Genomic DNA, 17,557 nt, shown 5'->3' with positions numbered 1-17,557 from the left:
CAATTTTGAAAATTACAGCCAAACAAAAAAAGGATGTGACCCTCACCTTAAATTGACAAAAACACCAAAATTAAAATATTTTTGCCTGCTGGGTCCTTCAAATCATGTCTGAAAACTGCAATTTTCTAAAATATTTCTTTTGCTGTGAAGTTTTCAGGCCAATAGAATATTTTCATCAGTGTTGCCACGTTGAATAATGAAAACAAATCAGCAAAACTGATTACTTAAATTTGACAAAGTTGTCTTCCTTAAAAATTCAAACACTAAGATTCTATTGATTCTCGAATAGAACTACTCATTCGAAGTAAAATTAAGCCTTCTTAAACTTTTTGGTGCCATTTGTTTCACCGGTACTTACGTATTACAGCGACCACATATAAGAAGCGAAGTTAGGTTAATCCTAATGAAACATACCGAAATATCATGAAAACATAATACTTTAGTGACAATATTATGAAAATTACAACAGAGAATTACGGAAAGCGGGTCACCCAGAACGTATTATATTAACCGAACCTAGCCAACTCTATACATAAATATAAAATATACCTGGTATAAATATATTGCAGGTATAAAATATACCTGCATTGTAGTTTATCTGACTGAAATTACGATAATTATCTCCACATGCAGACAGGGAAACCGGTTTCACCCAGATCAAAAACAACAAAGTGGTCGCTATAACATGTAAGCACCTTTTCAGCTTATTATTTACTGATTTTCACCCAAGTTTCTTTTTTTCAATACCAAAAACTACGAACTGTATAGGGATCATTTAACTAAAATTGAATTCCAAATTTTGGTAAAATTCTAGTTAATTGATTTCTTGCTATATAGGAAAGGGTTTAGGTTAGGAAAATGAAACTTTCAGGGATGGGTCTACAGACTAAAGTATGTCCCGGGAAGGTATTTCAAAGTACCCACCTCCACTCCTTTTCCCTCTAGAGGGCCCTGAAATTTGCCTTACATGACCTATTGAAATTTTGATAAAATAACATTTTACCTTGATTTTCAGTTACTAGTTGCTTTTTCTCTGCCTTTAGTTCTGAAAACACAATTCCTGTTATTTGATTAGAATTCTGAGCCATATCAATGTTTTTTTCTTCTTCAAAATTTAGTAAATGTATTTGCATATCTTTAAAATCTTATAAAATGGAATTGAGCAAAATTATGAAGCTGAATACAATTTTGTTGTACTTCAATTAAGCAGAGGATCTATTTTGCAAGGTTTCACTTTTATAACACACATATTTTTAAAGGTCATCAAAGATCAAGGGCCTCTAGAGGGAGAAGGAGTGGAGGTAGTTGCTTCAAAATATCTTCCCAGGACATACTTTATTCATCCCTGTAGATTCATCCCTGAAAGTTTCATTTTCCTAACCTTTTTGACCCTTTCTGAGTAAACCCCTTCTGAGATAGCAAGAAGTCAATTAACTAGAATTTCACCCAAATTTTTCCTAATTGCTTAAAATATATATGGTTTGCATAAGTTCTCTCTTAACCAACTTAAGCTACCAGATTCAATTTTCACTGTCCGTTGTGCTTTAACTTCACGGGGCATCCCGTTGTCAATTTGTTCTAAATGTTATGATGATACTTGTATTTCAAAAATGACAGAGTTGTTACATAAAAAAAATGGTTTGAATAGGAGATATTCCTTGAAAAACAGGAATAACTTAACCTACAAAACAACTTAAACTTTAAAAGTTTTTCACCTTCAAGCCCATGAATTTTTATAGTACGAACTATAATATACTATCACCGGACTGTATTTGAAACAACAGATGCCCTGCTGGCTTCGGTTTGTAAAATAATGGGGTGGTCATTCGCCATAAAAGATCCTAATTATTTCTCAGGAGAATTATCCTATTTGAAAAAATCATTTATATCTTGAAAACTGTCAAAATTTTACAGACTTTCGTGTCCTTACCCTGTACTTAAGCGTCTAAATTTGGAATAATTTTACTTCCAGGATCCCGGGTAGTAAGGAGCAATTTGGCAATTATACAAACAATTTAGTTGTTACAGTACATTTAGGGTAGGTACCTTACATAAAAACAAATAATGTTAACGTAATTTCATATGTCGTTTAGGTACATCTAATTATCAGTTTTTGGTCCTCCCATTTCGACCAACTACGTAGAAACTTCAAATTTTGTATAACAAAACTACAATGATAAAAGCAATTCCGTAGTAAAGGAGTTAGAGCTTTTATTTTCAGTAAGAGAAGAATCCAAACATTGAACGAATTACTTCCTTTAATGATGTTACAATAAACATCAACTTGATAGAGAGCATACCCTTTTGTAATTATCCAGCTCTAAGAAAAAGCTGTTGAAAGGGGGGGGGGGGCTAGAGAACATAGAAGGTACCTGTCACATTTAGGCTTTGTAGGGAGATCAGCAACCACCTTTCTAGCTAAGCAAAGCCAACCGCAGTACCACAGTGGTTCGATTAGGATAGCTGGATACTAACCAAAAAAAGAAAAAAGAAAAAAAAAAAAACACGAATACAAAACGCACACAAGTAATTAAAAGGCTTAAATTGGATTTGTATTTTGCCTTTTAAAACCGTCCATCAGATTGGCAACTTTCTTACGCTTTAAAATTACTATTTTAGTTTTTTCATCTCTTCAAACGATGATGACTTTAGTATGCAAAAACTAGATCTAAAAAAAAATATTCAGGAAAATTATATGCATGATTTTTCCTCAGTTATAAAAATTATTCGAGATAAAAAAAAGAAGGAGAAGACGCTTATATTTTACATGGGCCGTTTGTGTTCGCAACTCTCGGCAAATCACTAATCTGAAAACAATAATATAACATTATACAATATGTACCTCAACCTGAAGCGACTATTCCTCCTTTCTATAATCAGGGTCAGATTGTTTTACAATGCTCACAAGAGTATATATATATATATATATATATATATATATATATATATATATATATATATATATATATTAAGTCTGCCATCTGACATGATCTTCAGGTGGTATTTTGTATATCCAGTGATGATGTCACTAAGGACAAGCTGAGCTACCTGAATATCAGTTCCGGCTTGTGTCGCAACGACTAAAAAACAACCCACTTCCTCCGGCTGCGTGGAAGACTGCTTGAGCCTTTGGGTGTATACAAATTTTGAATAAGTATATCCAAACCGTGAATTGAGGGGATTCATTAAATGAACCAGAAAGGGGTACAACTAAAACGCCACCACTATTCTGCTTCTCTACTTGGATCTTGTCGTTTAACCCCCCAGAAAATACCCCCCCGCGTGGGGTACTCTCAACCTTTGGGCCCCCACAAGGCGCATAGCAAAAGGGCTGTAAGCTTTGCAATTTGTTCATTGCTTACAGATAGCATTTGTTATTGGGAAACATATGGACATTTTTTTTTGAGAATTCTAGTCCCTTTTTTTTACAAGTCAAAAGTGATTGGAGACCAACCAGCCCATGTTCAAAACTGTTTTTGATATCTGGTCTTTTTGCTACCCCTTAGGACATCTCATATAAATTTTGAGGTACCTGTTTTGTACTTTGTCTTTTGCTGCACAATTTCGTGTTTGGGGGAATCTTCCGTCGGGGATATTTTCCAGAGATATTTTTCCACGAAAGGAGGAGGGGGTTTCCAAGGGACATTTTTTGAAGAAGTTGTTTTACAAGGGGGGTTGTGTAGGATATTTTTTGCATGGGGGTATTTTCCAGGGAGGGGGTAAGGGCCAGCTTCCACATATTTAGATAATGACTGAAAAAAGAAAGTTTGGTTTCACAAATGCGATAAATAACGTTCACTTGCAAAATTTAGGCTGCTAAAGTTGTCAAGAGGTGGTCGACAAGATGAAGACAATCTGAAAACAATCACTTGCCATTATGCAACGTACAACGTGTATGTGAAGTGAAGGTTTCTCCTTTATAAATAGGGTTAGTTTTTCTTATAATCAGGGTCACATGGTTTTGCACAGCTCACAAGAGAGTATATGCTTTTTCAAAGTCTGCCACTTGAGTCCCATTTCTTGGTTGCGCTTGTTCAACTGCAAAAACAACCCACGTCTTTCGGCTGTGTGGTAGGCTGCATGAGGCGTTAGGTTTTTGCAAATTCTGGATAACGATTTCTGAACTGTGAATGGAGGGGGTTCATACGCTGAGCCACAAGGGGGTGTAACTAAGACAACATCACTGGCCTGCCGACCCTCTACTTATCAAAATATTGACTGAAAGAAAAAAGTTTGGTTTTAAGAAAAACGATAAATAACATCCAATTGCTAAACTTAGGTTGGTAAAGCTATCAAGAAGTGGTTGACAAAATGAATAAGATTTCACAGTTAACAAAAACCCATCAATTTTCAAGCACAATCCATAAACTTTTAAATTTAAGTCATTCTTCCGTGAAAATTGCCAACAGCCATTAATTCCAGGACAATGGTAACCTTTGCTACTGACCCGAGAATGATAAACTGCCTATAAATTACAGAAAATTATAATGATAAAACCAGTAAAATTTAGCGGGCAAAGACCTTGATGCTCTTTTTTCTTTCTGAAAAATAATTTTGAAATCACGCTCCTGATTATAAAAAGAATGAAAACAATTAGCGTTTCAACAGGATTTAATTGTTTGCATTCTAAATTTAACAAACTTTTTTCCATTGTATTAATACCTCGAGTAATAGTACAAACATTACAAGTTCCATTGAGCTGAAAATAAATTTGTTCCCGTCCATCTTGGATTTTCCGAAATTTCGTTAAGTGGCTCCTTAAGATGTTCATAAGAATACGTTTATTGAAAGTTTTTCAAGTAACATGTAGTATATATCTATATATATACAAATAAGCTGTCTGTGTGTCGAATGACGTCATGTTTGTGTGTCGACTGACGTCATGTTTGTCGACTGACGAAATTACAGACCGGGACATCGGGACACAAATGACGACCGGGACACCGGGACATCTATATATATAAAAATAAGTTGTTTGTCTGTGTGTCTGTCTACTGACGTCATGTTTGTGTGTCGACTGACTTCATGTTTGTCGACTGACGAAATTACAGACCGGGACATCGGGACACAAATGACGACCGGGACACCGGGACATAGGGAATATAAATGATGACCGGGACACTCAAAGAGAAAGCGACCGGGACACAAGGAATGTTCGATTAGCAATCACCATCAACAAAGCACCGGGACACAAATGACGACCGGGACACAGGGAATATAAATGACGACCAGGACATAAGTAAAAAAAAACTAACAAAACTAAAAAAAAGGTAAAAACTACAAAAAAACTAAAAAGAAAAAAAACTAAAAACTAATAAAAAAACTAAAAAAGCTAAAAAACTAAAAAAAAACTAAAAAAGAAAAAAAAATAAAAAAACGAAAAAAATAAAAATAAAGGAGAAAACCAAAACTAAAAAATAAAAATAAAAATAAAAAAAAACTAAAAAGGTAAAAACAAAAAAAAACTAAAAAGAAAAAAAGGGGAAAAACACAAAAATTTATTTCATCATATACCAATTCAAAAACGAATGTGTATACAGACCGGGACACCGGGGCACAAATGACGACCGGGACACAGGGAATATAAATGACGACCGGGACACAGGGACACAACTACAACGGGGACACCGGGGGGCACAGGGGGATATATAAATGACGATGGGGACACAGGGAATGTTCGATTAGCAATCACCATCAACAAAGCTCAAGGGCAATCATTAGAATCATGAGGTATAACTAAAAAAAACTAAAAAAGGTAAAAAACTAAAAAAAAGACCAATTCAAAAACGAATGTATATACACACCGGGACACAAATGACGACCGGGACGCCGGGACACAAGGAATATGAATGACGACCGGGACACTCAAAGAGAAATTACAGACTGGGACACCGGGACACAAATGACGACCGGGACACAGAGAATATAAATGACGACCGGGACACAGGGACACAACTACAACGGGGACGCCGGGGGCACAGGGGGATATATAAATGACGACGGCGACACAGGGAATGGTCGATTAGCAATCACCATCAACAAAGCTCAAGGGCAATCATTAGAATCATGAGATATAGATACCGATTGTTTTCCCATGGACAATTATATGTTGCATGTTCAAGAGTCGGTAAACCTGACAATCTATTTATATGCACAGACAATGGGACAGCGAAGAATGTTGTATACTCGCAAGTTTTATGTAGTTAAAAACATATATATATATATATATATATATATATATATATATATATATATATATATATATATATATATATACATATATATATATATATCAAAATAAGTTGTCTGTCTGTCAGGTGACGTCATGTTTCTGTGTCGACTGACGTCATGAAGTTAGTTGTCGTCATTTTTGCTATGACGGTGACGTCATTAAAGATATTTAAGACATATATGTTCACGTAGAAATCTATTAATGTTTAAGTTTAAAATGACTGATGAACTTACAATGGCAAAAGCCAATGAAGACGCTCAAAGAGTCTATGCCAAAAAACTTGCTGCTGATAGAGAAAGTCAGAAAAGAAAGCGTGCCGAGGAATCAAAAGAACAGCAAGGAAACAGGCTTGAGGCTAAAGAAAGCAAAACCGTGCAGTTAGATGAAGATCCACCTGGACAGCGAGAGTCAAAACGGATCAAAACTGAAAATGATAGCGATGATGATTGGGTTTGGGATTTTGACTTGGATAAGGTCATCAATGCCTACCAGATTTTAGTTAAAAAAACAAAGGTTCGGCGATATGTATTTCATAGTGAAGCTGAAAAATAAAGAAGAAAAAGAAAACTGAAAAAAGAAAAAATGTAAAAAACTAAAAAATACTAAAAAGAAAAAACACTCAAAGAGAAATACAGACCGGGACACAAATGACGACCGGGACAGGGGGAATATAAATAACGACCGGGACACTCAAAGAGGAATTACAGACTGGGATACCGGGACACAAATGACGACCGGGACACAGGGAATATAAATGACGACCAGGACACAGGTATTTAAGAATATCGTTAAAATGACTGATGAATAAACAATGGCAAAAGCCGATGAAGATGCTCAAAGAGTCTATGCCAAAAAACTTGCTGCTGATAGAGAAAGTCAGAAAAGAAAGCGTGCCGAGGAATCAAAAGAACAGCAAGGAAACAGGCTGTCAGGTGACGTCATGTTTCTGTGTTGACTGACGTCATGAAGTTAGTTGTCGTCATTTTTGCTATGACGGTGACGTCATTAAAGATATTTAAGACATATATGTTCACGTAGAAATCTATTAATGTTTAAGTTTAAAATGACTGATGAACTTACAATGGCAAAAGCCGATGAAGATGCTCAAAGAGTCTATGCCAAAAAACTTGCCGCTGATAGAGAAAGTCAGAAAAGAAAGCGTGCCGAGGAATCAAAAGAACAGCAAGGAAACAGGCTTGAGGCTAAAGAACGTAAAACCGCGCAGTTAGATGAAGATCCACCTGGACAGCGAGAGTCAAAACATGTCAAAACTGAAAATGATAGCGATGACGATTGGGTTTGGGATTTTGACTTGGATAAGGTCATCAATGCCTACCAGATTTTAGTTAAAAAAACAAAGGTTCGGCGATATGTATTTCATAGTGAAGCTGAAAAATAAAGAAGAAAAAGAAAACTGAAAAAAGAAAAAATGTAAAAATGTAAAACTAAAAAATACTAAAAAGAAAAAACACTCAAAGAGAAATTACAGACCGGGACACAAATGACGACCGGGACAGAGGGAATATACATAACGACCGGGACACTCAAAGAGAAATTACAGACTGGGATACCGGGACACAAATGACGACCGGGACACAGGGAATATAAATGACGACCAGGACACAGGTATTTAAGAATATCGTTCAAAGACAAATTTTTAATTGTAAGAAGACCGTTGAAAGAGAAATTTCTAATTGTAAAATGACTGAAGAACCTACAATGGCCACACCCGAGGAAGCTGCTCAAAACGAATGTATTCAAGCCGAAGTAGCTGAGTTGGTAAAGTGTTATGTTTCAGGTTCTAGGTCCGAGAGGCTCCAGGTTTGAACCTTGGCTTTAGCATTAATATAAAAGAAGAAAAAAACTAAAAAAGTTAAAAACTACAAAAAAACTAATATGGCGCGTAACGACTTACGCGCGCGGGGGGACTTGGGGGGGCACAAAGCGCCCCACCAACTAGGTGTTGGGGTGGACAGGGACACAACTCGACCAGGACACTCAAAGAGAAATTACAGACCGGGACACCGGAAAACAAATGACGACCGGGACAAAAATGACGACCGGGACACAGGGAATATAAATGACGACCACGACACTCAAAGAGAAATTACAGACTGGGACACCGGGACACAAATGACGACCGGGACACAGGGAAACAACTACAACGGGGACGCCGGGGGGCACAGGGGGATATATAAATGACGACGGGGACACAGGGAATGTTCGATTAGCAATCACCATCAACAAAGCTCAAGGGCAATCATTAGAATAATGTGGTATAGATCTGAATACAGATTGTTTTTCCTATGGACAATTATGTGTTGCATGTTCAAGAGTCGGTAAACCTGACAATCTATTTATATGCACAGACAATGGGACAGCCAAGAATGTTGTATATTCGCAAGTTTTACGTAGTTAAAAATATATATGTATCTATCTATATTCACAGGTGGGACACAACTACAATGGTGCGTAACTAATATGGCGCGTAACGACTTACGCGCGGGGGGGGGCTTGTGGGGGGCACGAAGCGCCCCCACCAACAAGGTGTTGGGGTGGCGCAATAATCAAATATTTTTTTTGATAGACGGTTGTATGTTCAGACATTGAATTGCTTAAAGAGCAAAAAACTGGAAATTGCAAAAAAAATTGTATATGTTTTAACAAGGGAATACAACAAGTAACAACCTTAAAAAAGAATGCCAAAAGTTAGAAGCTTAGTTGATAATCGGTGTTAGAAATCGGACCTGCTTCAATAATCAAATATCTTCGAAAAGACTTTAGTACGAAAAGATATATCAGTATGAAAAACTTATCTAAGGAAAACCCCAAAAACGAAAATTTACAAGTTTTATAAATGATAATTCGTCGGAAGAAAAATAAGTTTTTGTCCCACCACCTGAACAATTAAGGAATCTACAACCTGGCCAAAATGTAAGACTAGACCAATAAAGGTAGCTAAAGCAAAGGGCATTGGCAGTAAATTCACAATGGATGAAAATCAACAGTCGGGACTATCAAATGAGACAAAACCCAGAAAAGAAAAATTTACAAGTGTTATAAATGATAATTTGTTGGAAGAAAAATAAGTTTTTGTCCCACCACCTGAACAATTAACAAATCTACAACCTGGACAATCATGTGAGACCAGACCAATAAGGGCACTGGTAAATTGTCTGAAGTAATGAAAATCCAAAATGAAGAAAAAAAGATTAGTAGATAAGCGAGAGCGAGAATCAAATCGTGCCAAAATTGGAAATGATAGCGATGGGAGTACAAATGATGACTTTTTGGGAACGACATGAACTGTCAAACGTAGTAAGACCAAGACAACAGCCCAAACAAAATAAATTTAAAATGGGCGAAAATCAACAACCTGGACTATCAAATGAGACAAGACCAAGAAAAAGAAAATTTAAAAGTGTTATAAATGATAATTCGTTGGAAAAAGAATGTTTTTGTCTCACTACCTGAACAATTAACAAATCTATAACCTGGACCAGCATGCGAGACTAGACCAATAAGAGCAGCTAAAGCAAAGGGCATTGGTAAATTGTCTCAAGTAACGAAAATCCAAAATGAAGAAAAAAGGATTAGAAGATAAGCGAGAGCGAGAATCAAAACGTGTCAAAACTGAAAATGATAGCAGCTGAGAATACAAATGACGACCCTTTGGAACCACCTGAACTGTCAAATGTAATAAGACCAAGAGAACAGCCAAAACAAAATAAATTTAAAATGGGTGGAAATCAACAACCTGGACTATCAAACGAGACAAGACCCAGAAAAAGAAAATTTGAAAGTGTTATAAATGATAATTCGTTGGAAGAAAAATAAGTATTTGTTCCACCACCTGAACAATTAACAAATCTACAATCTGGACCATCATGTAAAACTAAACCAACTAGGGCAGCTAAAGATAAGGGCATTGACAAAATGTCTGAATTAATTAAAATCCTAAATGAAGAAGAAAGAAAAATGTGATTAGAAGATAAGCGACAGCGAGAATCAAAAATGTGCCAGAATTAAAAATGATAGTTATGATGATTGGGTTAGAGATTTTGACATGGATATTATTCGGCGTTATATTTTTCATAATGACAAAAGACAAGCCAAGACAAAAGTTAAATGTCAAATAAAAAAAAATGTATGTTTACAAAGGAGCGAATTCTAATATAAGGTCATTTAAAATGTTTAAGGGTTTGATCGATGAAAATGAAGCAGAGATAAATTTGCCTAGAAAACGAGTGAATGTGAGAATCCCAACAAGGCAAGGAATAAACGAGAGCGAGAATCACATTGAATTGTAAACAAAACTTTGAACAGTGATTTGTGGTTGGAAACTGGAAAAATCTTATTTGTTATCTTTAACGTCTTAGAAACTAAATGAAGCGATGTGAGAATCTAAACTGCTGAAATAAAAGGCGAGGAAAAGCTTTTTTGAGGTAAAGATGAACAGAAATGGACAACGAATTACACAGTTCGAAAACGAGGATTGTTTACTTTTTCTCGAAAACGGCTCCATATTTTTTGGAAAATTTTTACCTTATTCTTGAGGTTTTCTGGCCTAAAAATCTATTTAGATAGGTCAGAAGTTTGAGAAAATTTGTTAAGAGCCGTAATTTTGGAAAAAAGTTTCATTTCAGTCACGTCATTCTTATATACATCATTGCAATATTGCTGTGACGTTGTCACACTTACTGGAAAAAGTTGAAGATTTTCATACATTGAAAAGCTTACATTAAATTGCTTAAAGAGCAAGAAACTGGTAACTGCAAAATCTTTGTATATATTTTGACAAGGAATTGCAAAAATTCAAAAATCTTGAAAAAGAAAACCAAAAGTTTGAAGCTTAGTAGAAATGGTTGTCAGAAATCAGGCTTGCTTAAATAATCAAGTATCTTTGAGAGTTTAAAAGATGATTGTTTGGAACCACCTGAACTATGGAAATGAGATAAGAACAGGAGAGCACCCCGAACAAACTAAATTCACAACGGGTGAAATTATACAACCTGGACAAGTTTACAAAGTGGATAATTTACAATTGTTATACATGATAATTCGTTCGAAGAAAAAGAAGGTTTTTGTCCCACCACCTGAACAGTTAACAAATCTACAACTTGGGCTGTCATCCAGGTTGACCGTAAGACCAATAAAGGCAGCTAAAGTAAACAGCATTGGCAAATTGTCTGAAGTGATGAAAATCTAAAATGAAGAAGAAAGAAAAATGGGTTTCGAAGAAAAGCGACAACGGAGTCAAAACGTGCCAAAACCGAAAATGATAGTAATGATAATTGGGCTTGGGATTTTGACATGGATAGGATCGCAAATGCATACATTGCCTTTGTTAAGAAAATTAAGTTCCTGCGATATAAATTTCATAATGACAAAAGACAAGCCGGGCCAAAAGTTGACGTTAAACATTTTATACAAGCTACAAGCAATGAAATAGCTATAAATAACGAGATTAGAGTTGATAAGGACATTAGCCAAGAACCTGGTAATGCATCAGTCTTTGTTAAAATCAAAAGTTAGGTGTTGTGTTTTTCATAATGGCAAAATACAAGACAAGGCAAAAGTTAAAGGTCCAATAACAAAGGAAAGTCATTTTAAAAATACGCTAATTTTAATTTAGGGTCATTTAGAGTTTTAAGGGGCTGGTTGATAAAAATGAAGCACATATAAATGTAACTAAACTGAAAGTGAGAGTCACGACAGCTAAAGAAAAAGGCATGGAACAAACGAAAGCGAGAATCACATTGAATTGTAAGCCAAATTTTGGACAGTGATCTGTGGTTGGAAACTGGAAAAGACGTATATGTCATCTATAATCCATTAAGAAATTAAATGGGATGATCTGTGAATTTTGACTGCTAAAGCAAAAGGCGTGGGAAAAGGCTAGTATCTTCACAAAAGTATTAATAACATTTATTTTGTATTATACCAAAAGAACAATATACTTCAAATCCATAAGCAAATGGCATTTCCTCTGCTACTTCCATTGTCTTTTTACCTTTCTTTTCATTAAATTCTTCATTATACGACTCAAAATCAGCTAATATGCAATATGGTGCTTTTATTTGTTTAGTTATATTTTTGAACTTAATTTTAGGTTTGGCATAATGATGTCAGGATCTTCTCGACATCAGAAAAATATTTTCTTGTTCATTAAAGTGTCTTCCATAGTTTGTACATAGACAAATTTTATGCCTATTTTTAGTTATTTGATATGCAAGTAATGTACTTCAATCTTCAATTAATACATAATGATGATCAAAATAGAATATGTTAATCAAATATGTAGCAGTTTTTCCAATGATCTTAGTCTTAGGAATATGGGCTCTAACCACTTTATTTTCACTTATTTCAAATAAAAAATTCATACCATTGTGTTTTTTTTTTCAAATTTATAAATACCTTGAATATCCGTAAGAAAGTTAGTAATCTTGTGAAGTTTAATTAGTTTAGGTTTATATTTCGATAGTCTATCAACATTTCTATAATTTGCTGGAGAAGATAATCGAGTTTTGACCAAAGAAAGCATTTACTATCATAATTTTCTTATATTAATGCAAGTTTTTTATTTCTTACCAATTCAGTTAGTTCTTTATAAGTAGCTCCTACATAATTTGGTAATCTTGTCATTCTATAATCTATTCCATCGACCCTTTCAAATTTTAAGCCTAGTCTTGGTGTGTTCTCTATGACTAATGTATATATATTCCTGTGATTGCTATTTCGATGGCTTTGTTCGATGCCACTATTCTTATTAAAAATCCAGGAATAGGATAGGTTAGGTTGGATAGGTTAGAGCTCTTCATTATCCTTCGGAGAATAAAATATTACACATTTTATAAATTGAACTCTGTAACTATCTCTATCATTCATTCAATTTTTTAAATATCTAATAACAGTGTCGAAAAATGGTCCGTAAGTCAACACCATTTGCATTTATTGAAATCCTGGCCGAGTGGGTTGGTGCGCTGAATTCGGGATCCCTTGTCTGATAGGACGCGGGTTCGAATCCCAGTGTACCCAATTCTTCAGTTTGGGACGGGGGTCAGTGGCGTGACTCTGTAAGCTTAGCCAGACTTGACCCGGCTCTAAATGGGTATCTGGAGAAATCTGGGGAAGGTAAACAGGAAGGGTGTGCAAAAGCACAGGATGGCTGGCCCCCAACCCCCCATTGCACTTCCTGGCTGAAGGGCCAAGAAACGGAGATCAGCACCGCCGGTACGGACTGTAAAGTCTAATGCCGTATCCTTTACCTTTTTATTGAAATATTAACTGTAAGGGAATTTTCTCTAATCCATTGAATACTTGGATTATTATTGTGTTCTTCTTCTTTAAGCATATAAAATGGACTATGTGGAACTTCTCTTGTTTTTTTCTTATTTTTAAATATATTCAGATGTCAACATTCCGTTCTTTTTCTACACTTTCTCTGCCAGTTATATCTCGAATGGATTGTCGATTTTTATCAACATCCTTTTTATGAATTTTTATTTGATTATTAAAATCACTTTTTACTTTATTATTCCATTCATTATAATTTCCAGCAGTCAAAATCTATTTTGATTTTCGAAAAAATTTAAGTTCAGTAATATCTTTATTTCGTACACTATTAAATTGAAGTTTTGAATCTGAAATGATTTTATTCTTTTGTTTGATTTTGTTTTCTAATTTTACTTTTAATTCAGGTTCAATTTTGTAGTAATACTGCTTTTTGTCTTTTTCACTTTTTATATTTTTTGACCATAGAATATAGTGATCACATATTGATATTTTATTATTAGGATCATTGATGGTATTGAATATTTTAATTTTTTTGCCGATAATTTTTCAATTATGGTGTTTGGCAAATGACCGCAATTCATTAATTGTATAATGCAGTAATTGATTTCTTATCTTGATTTATTTTGATTTTCGTAAAACCAACTTTTAATCACTTCTGCAATCCCAGATATTTATTAAGAGTTAATTTTATTAAAAAAATTTAAAATATTAAGAATAGTCAAGCCTTGAGGAATTCTTGCGACTTGGAATATGGAAATCTGTTTATTAGTATGTTTAATAATTTGAATTTGCTTAATAATTTAAATGTGAAATAAATGGAGATTTATTGTAGGCGATGTACAAAGGTTACTGCAACCGAGTCTTTAACTCAGGTAGTTTCAAAAAGAAATGAAGCACCAACGATTAAAGATCTTCGTACATTTTGTGGTTGCGAGGAAAATCGCTTTTTTTTTTTTAAAGGAATCAATCAGCAAAAATCCTGGATAAAAGGAAGTAACATTTATACTGACAATAGTAGCGTAGAAAAAAAACTTTTAGAAATCTATTATTCAGAGTTTTCAGGGATTGATGATTTAAATAGGAAATTGAAAGAACATGGTTTTACTGTATCAAAAACTATAATCAAAGAAGTGTTTCAAAATAAAAATATTTACTCTTTACAACATCCAGCTTATCATACATTTTGCAGAAGGCACGTTTACATTCATAGGATCGTTGACCAGTGGCGAGAAGATTTGGTTAATATGCAGCAGTATAAAAGTGAAAATAATTATTTTAACTATATACTTACAGTCATCGATTGTTTTAGTAAATATGCTTGGTGTATTCCTTTGAATGATAAAACGGGTAAGGAAATTATTAATGCTTTTACTGATTTATTTAAAAATAGAAAAGCTAAGAAATTTCAAACAGAAAATTGTAAAGAATTTGTTATGAAAAACGTTCAGGCGTTTTTTAAGAATCATGAAGTTCATTGGTTCTCATCTGAAAGTGAAGTGAAAGCAGTGAAATATACAACCCCTATAGCGTACGAACTATCGGATAAAACTGGTGAGCTCATTATTGGTGGTTCTTATGAAAGAAAACTCTCAAAATTTATCATAAAATTTCATTCTATAATTGGATCCTATAAAGTTGAACAAATTATTTCAAAGTATAGGAAAAAGTAGAGAAATACAAAGAAATATAATTCAAGAACGTTCCTTAGAGTAAGCTGGATTTCTTAACTATGCTGTAACGTTGGGTGTTCCAATCGTTGAAGGAGAAGATAAAAATACAAATATGATTACTGACATATTGCATAAAATTGACACTAATTTAAGAAGACGATTTCGACGACTGGATCAATCTTTAAGCGACGCAGCAAGATTACAAGCAAGCAAGCAATCAAACTCACTAAAGTCAAGCTATTTTACCCCCGAATAAACCAAATTTCATTGCTAATGTCGATTCTAGGATAGATGAAGAACTTTTGAGAGAAACTAATAAGGACTGTGATCCTAAAGGATGCTTTTTTGAAGTGCCTAGTTTCTATTTAGACAGTTATCAATATTTAAAAGATTATTTACATGAATTCAAGTGATATGATTGGAAAATTGTATAGTTTTCTAGGTAGCGGAGCTGCTGGAAATCAACTGATGAAGTGACAAATGAAGCTATTGACCTGCTCGATTCATTATTCAAAAATAAAATTATTAAGAAAAATGACTATAATACTATTTACAACAACTATATAAGAATTTGAATTTTATGAAGAACTTTTCTAATAAATAGTTTTGATTATTGTTCAGTGGTAGCAAAAGTGAAATCAAACAGTCTTATACAAGTAATACGATCAAGTTAGATCGAAACTCTAGTTATGAAATAGGTTTAACTCAATATACACTGTGGTTTTCATGGTACAATATTAGTGATTAATTTAGAAACAATACGTTTGAGTACAGGGAAAATATAAGGACGAATGGGTTGACATTGTTATACCCAATGGGTTGTATGATGAAGACGGAATAAATTATTTTTTTTTAACTCGTTAGTTCAATTCATCCCTGGATCGATGACCAATCAGTATCTTTGAATCTAGCAACAATGAAATTTGCTATTATTTTTAAAGAGAATTATAAATTTCGGTATAATAGTGATTTATGTTTTATTTTAGGATTTGAAAATGAAGCTGTACTGAATATTAGATATAATGAAGGTACTAAAGTTTCTAATATTACAAGAAATTCAGATAAAATACATATTCAATGCTCATTAGCGGATAGTTCCATTGTGAATGGGAACACAACCTCTGATGTGATATGGAGTTACATCGCCATTATGTAGGGACGCATCAGAGTTGCCACCTCTTGTGATTGATCACTATTTCTAATGATTCTTCATATTGACTAAATCACTAAATCAGCCCACACATCACTAGGTTATGGAAGAATATCACTAAATAAACCAAAAAACCCTGGTCAGGATTAGTGATTCATCAAAAAATTTGGAATTAAACAATATTTTTCATTGATGTTTTCTCCATTTTTTAACTTTCTTTCACGTTTATGAACTTTGAAAATAAACGAAATTTGAATATTTATTTGCTTGTGTTTTTAGAATGACAAAAGACCAATCAAAAGACGGGTCTGTACTTTACAGCAATAATGCAGAATTATAACCAAAATTCTGTTAATCAAACATTAGCAGAGTATTTCCATTTTCATAACAGCTAGATAATTTGTTTCTTTTTCTAATTATTTTCCAAGTTTTTAAAAAAATTATCAGTTTAACAAGAACTTAAAAAGAAGTATTTGCTTTCTGGAAAGTAATTCCAATTAATAAAAAGTACACATTAAATTATGCGCCCATTGTGTCGCAATATGAAATAGAATGGCAACTTCTCATGGCACAGCTCAGTTGAGACAAAGCCAGAGAGTTACACGTGTTGATAACTTTGAAAGAAAACTTATTGCCAGAGACACAGCTAAAATGAAGCATTTTGCAAATATAAGTTGCAAGAACCTCCAAAAAGAGATATCGCTGAATTCCTTTAAAAGGAGTCGTAACTGTCTGATACACAAAAGAAACAATACTTTTTAAGATTAGCAGGAAACAATTAGGCTATTGAGATCAAGCACATCAATTCAAAAATTAAGAAAAAGGAGGAAATCCCCAGTAAGCCTAATCAAGAACTTTAAAGCTAAGATTTTTATTCCTACCAAATGCAGTGAGAATCAGGATAATGTCTGTGTACAACAAACATTAAAACTCTTAAATGTTTCTACTTTTAACTTTTTATTTATTCAACTTAAAAGATAAAAAAAGCAATATTATGTCCCAACAGAGAGCAGAGCTCATAAGGCTGGGACAGTGCAAAAACAGAAAAAACATCAACACCTCATCATACTAATAATTCCAAAATTTAACACGGCAAGAAACGAACAAAATAGGAAAAAACACAAAAAGGAAGTAACAAGAATAAGTAAACAACTAAAATCAGGCAGGAGGGGCGTGGGAGGCCATTCCAAACACAGGGACACAAAAACA

General features: G+C 34.1%; 1 long non-coding RNA gene across 3 annotated transcripts in view; it reads left to right on the top strand.

Moving 5' to 3' along the window:
• Positions 1 to 15,818, top strand: part of LOC136033618 (uncharacterized) — a 36,466-nt gene extending 20,648 nt beyond the window's left edge. For all 3 annotated transcript variants that reach the window (XR_010618974.1, XR_010618973.1, XR_010618975.1), the window contains exon 3: positions 15,641 to 15,818. This is a non-coding gene — a long non-coding RNA (uncharacterized LOC136033618). The remainder of the gene's footprint in view (positions 1 to 15,640) is intronic.
• The last annotated feature ends 1,739 nt before the right edge of the window (positions 15,819 to 17,557 follow it).

The sequence above is a fragment of the Artemia franciscana genome, chromosome 12, assembly GCF_032884065.1.
Source record: "Artemia franciscana chromosome 12, ASM3288406v1, whole genome shotgun sequence".
NCBI lineage: Eukaryota > Metazoa > Arthropoda > Branchiopoda > Anostraca > Artemiidae > Artemia > Artemia franciscana.
This window is presented reverse-complemented; position numbering and strand designations above follow the sequence as displayed.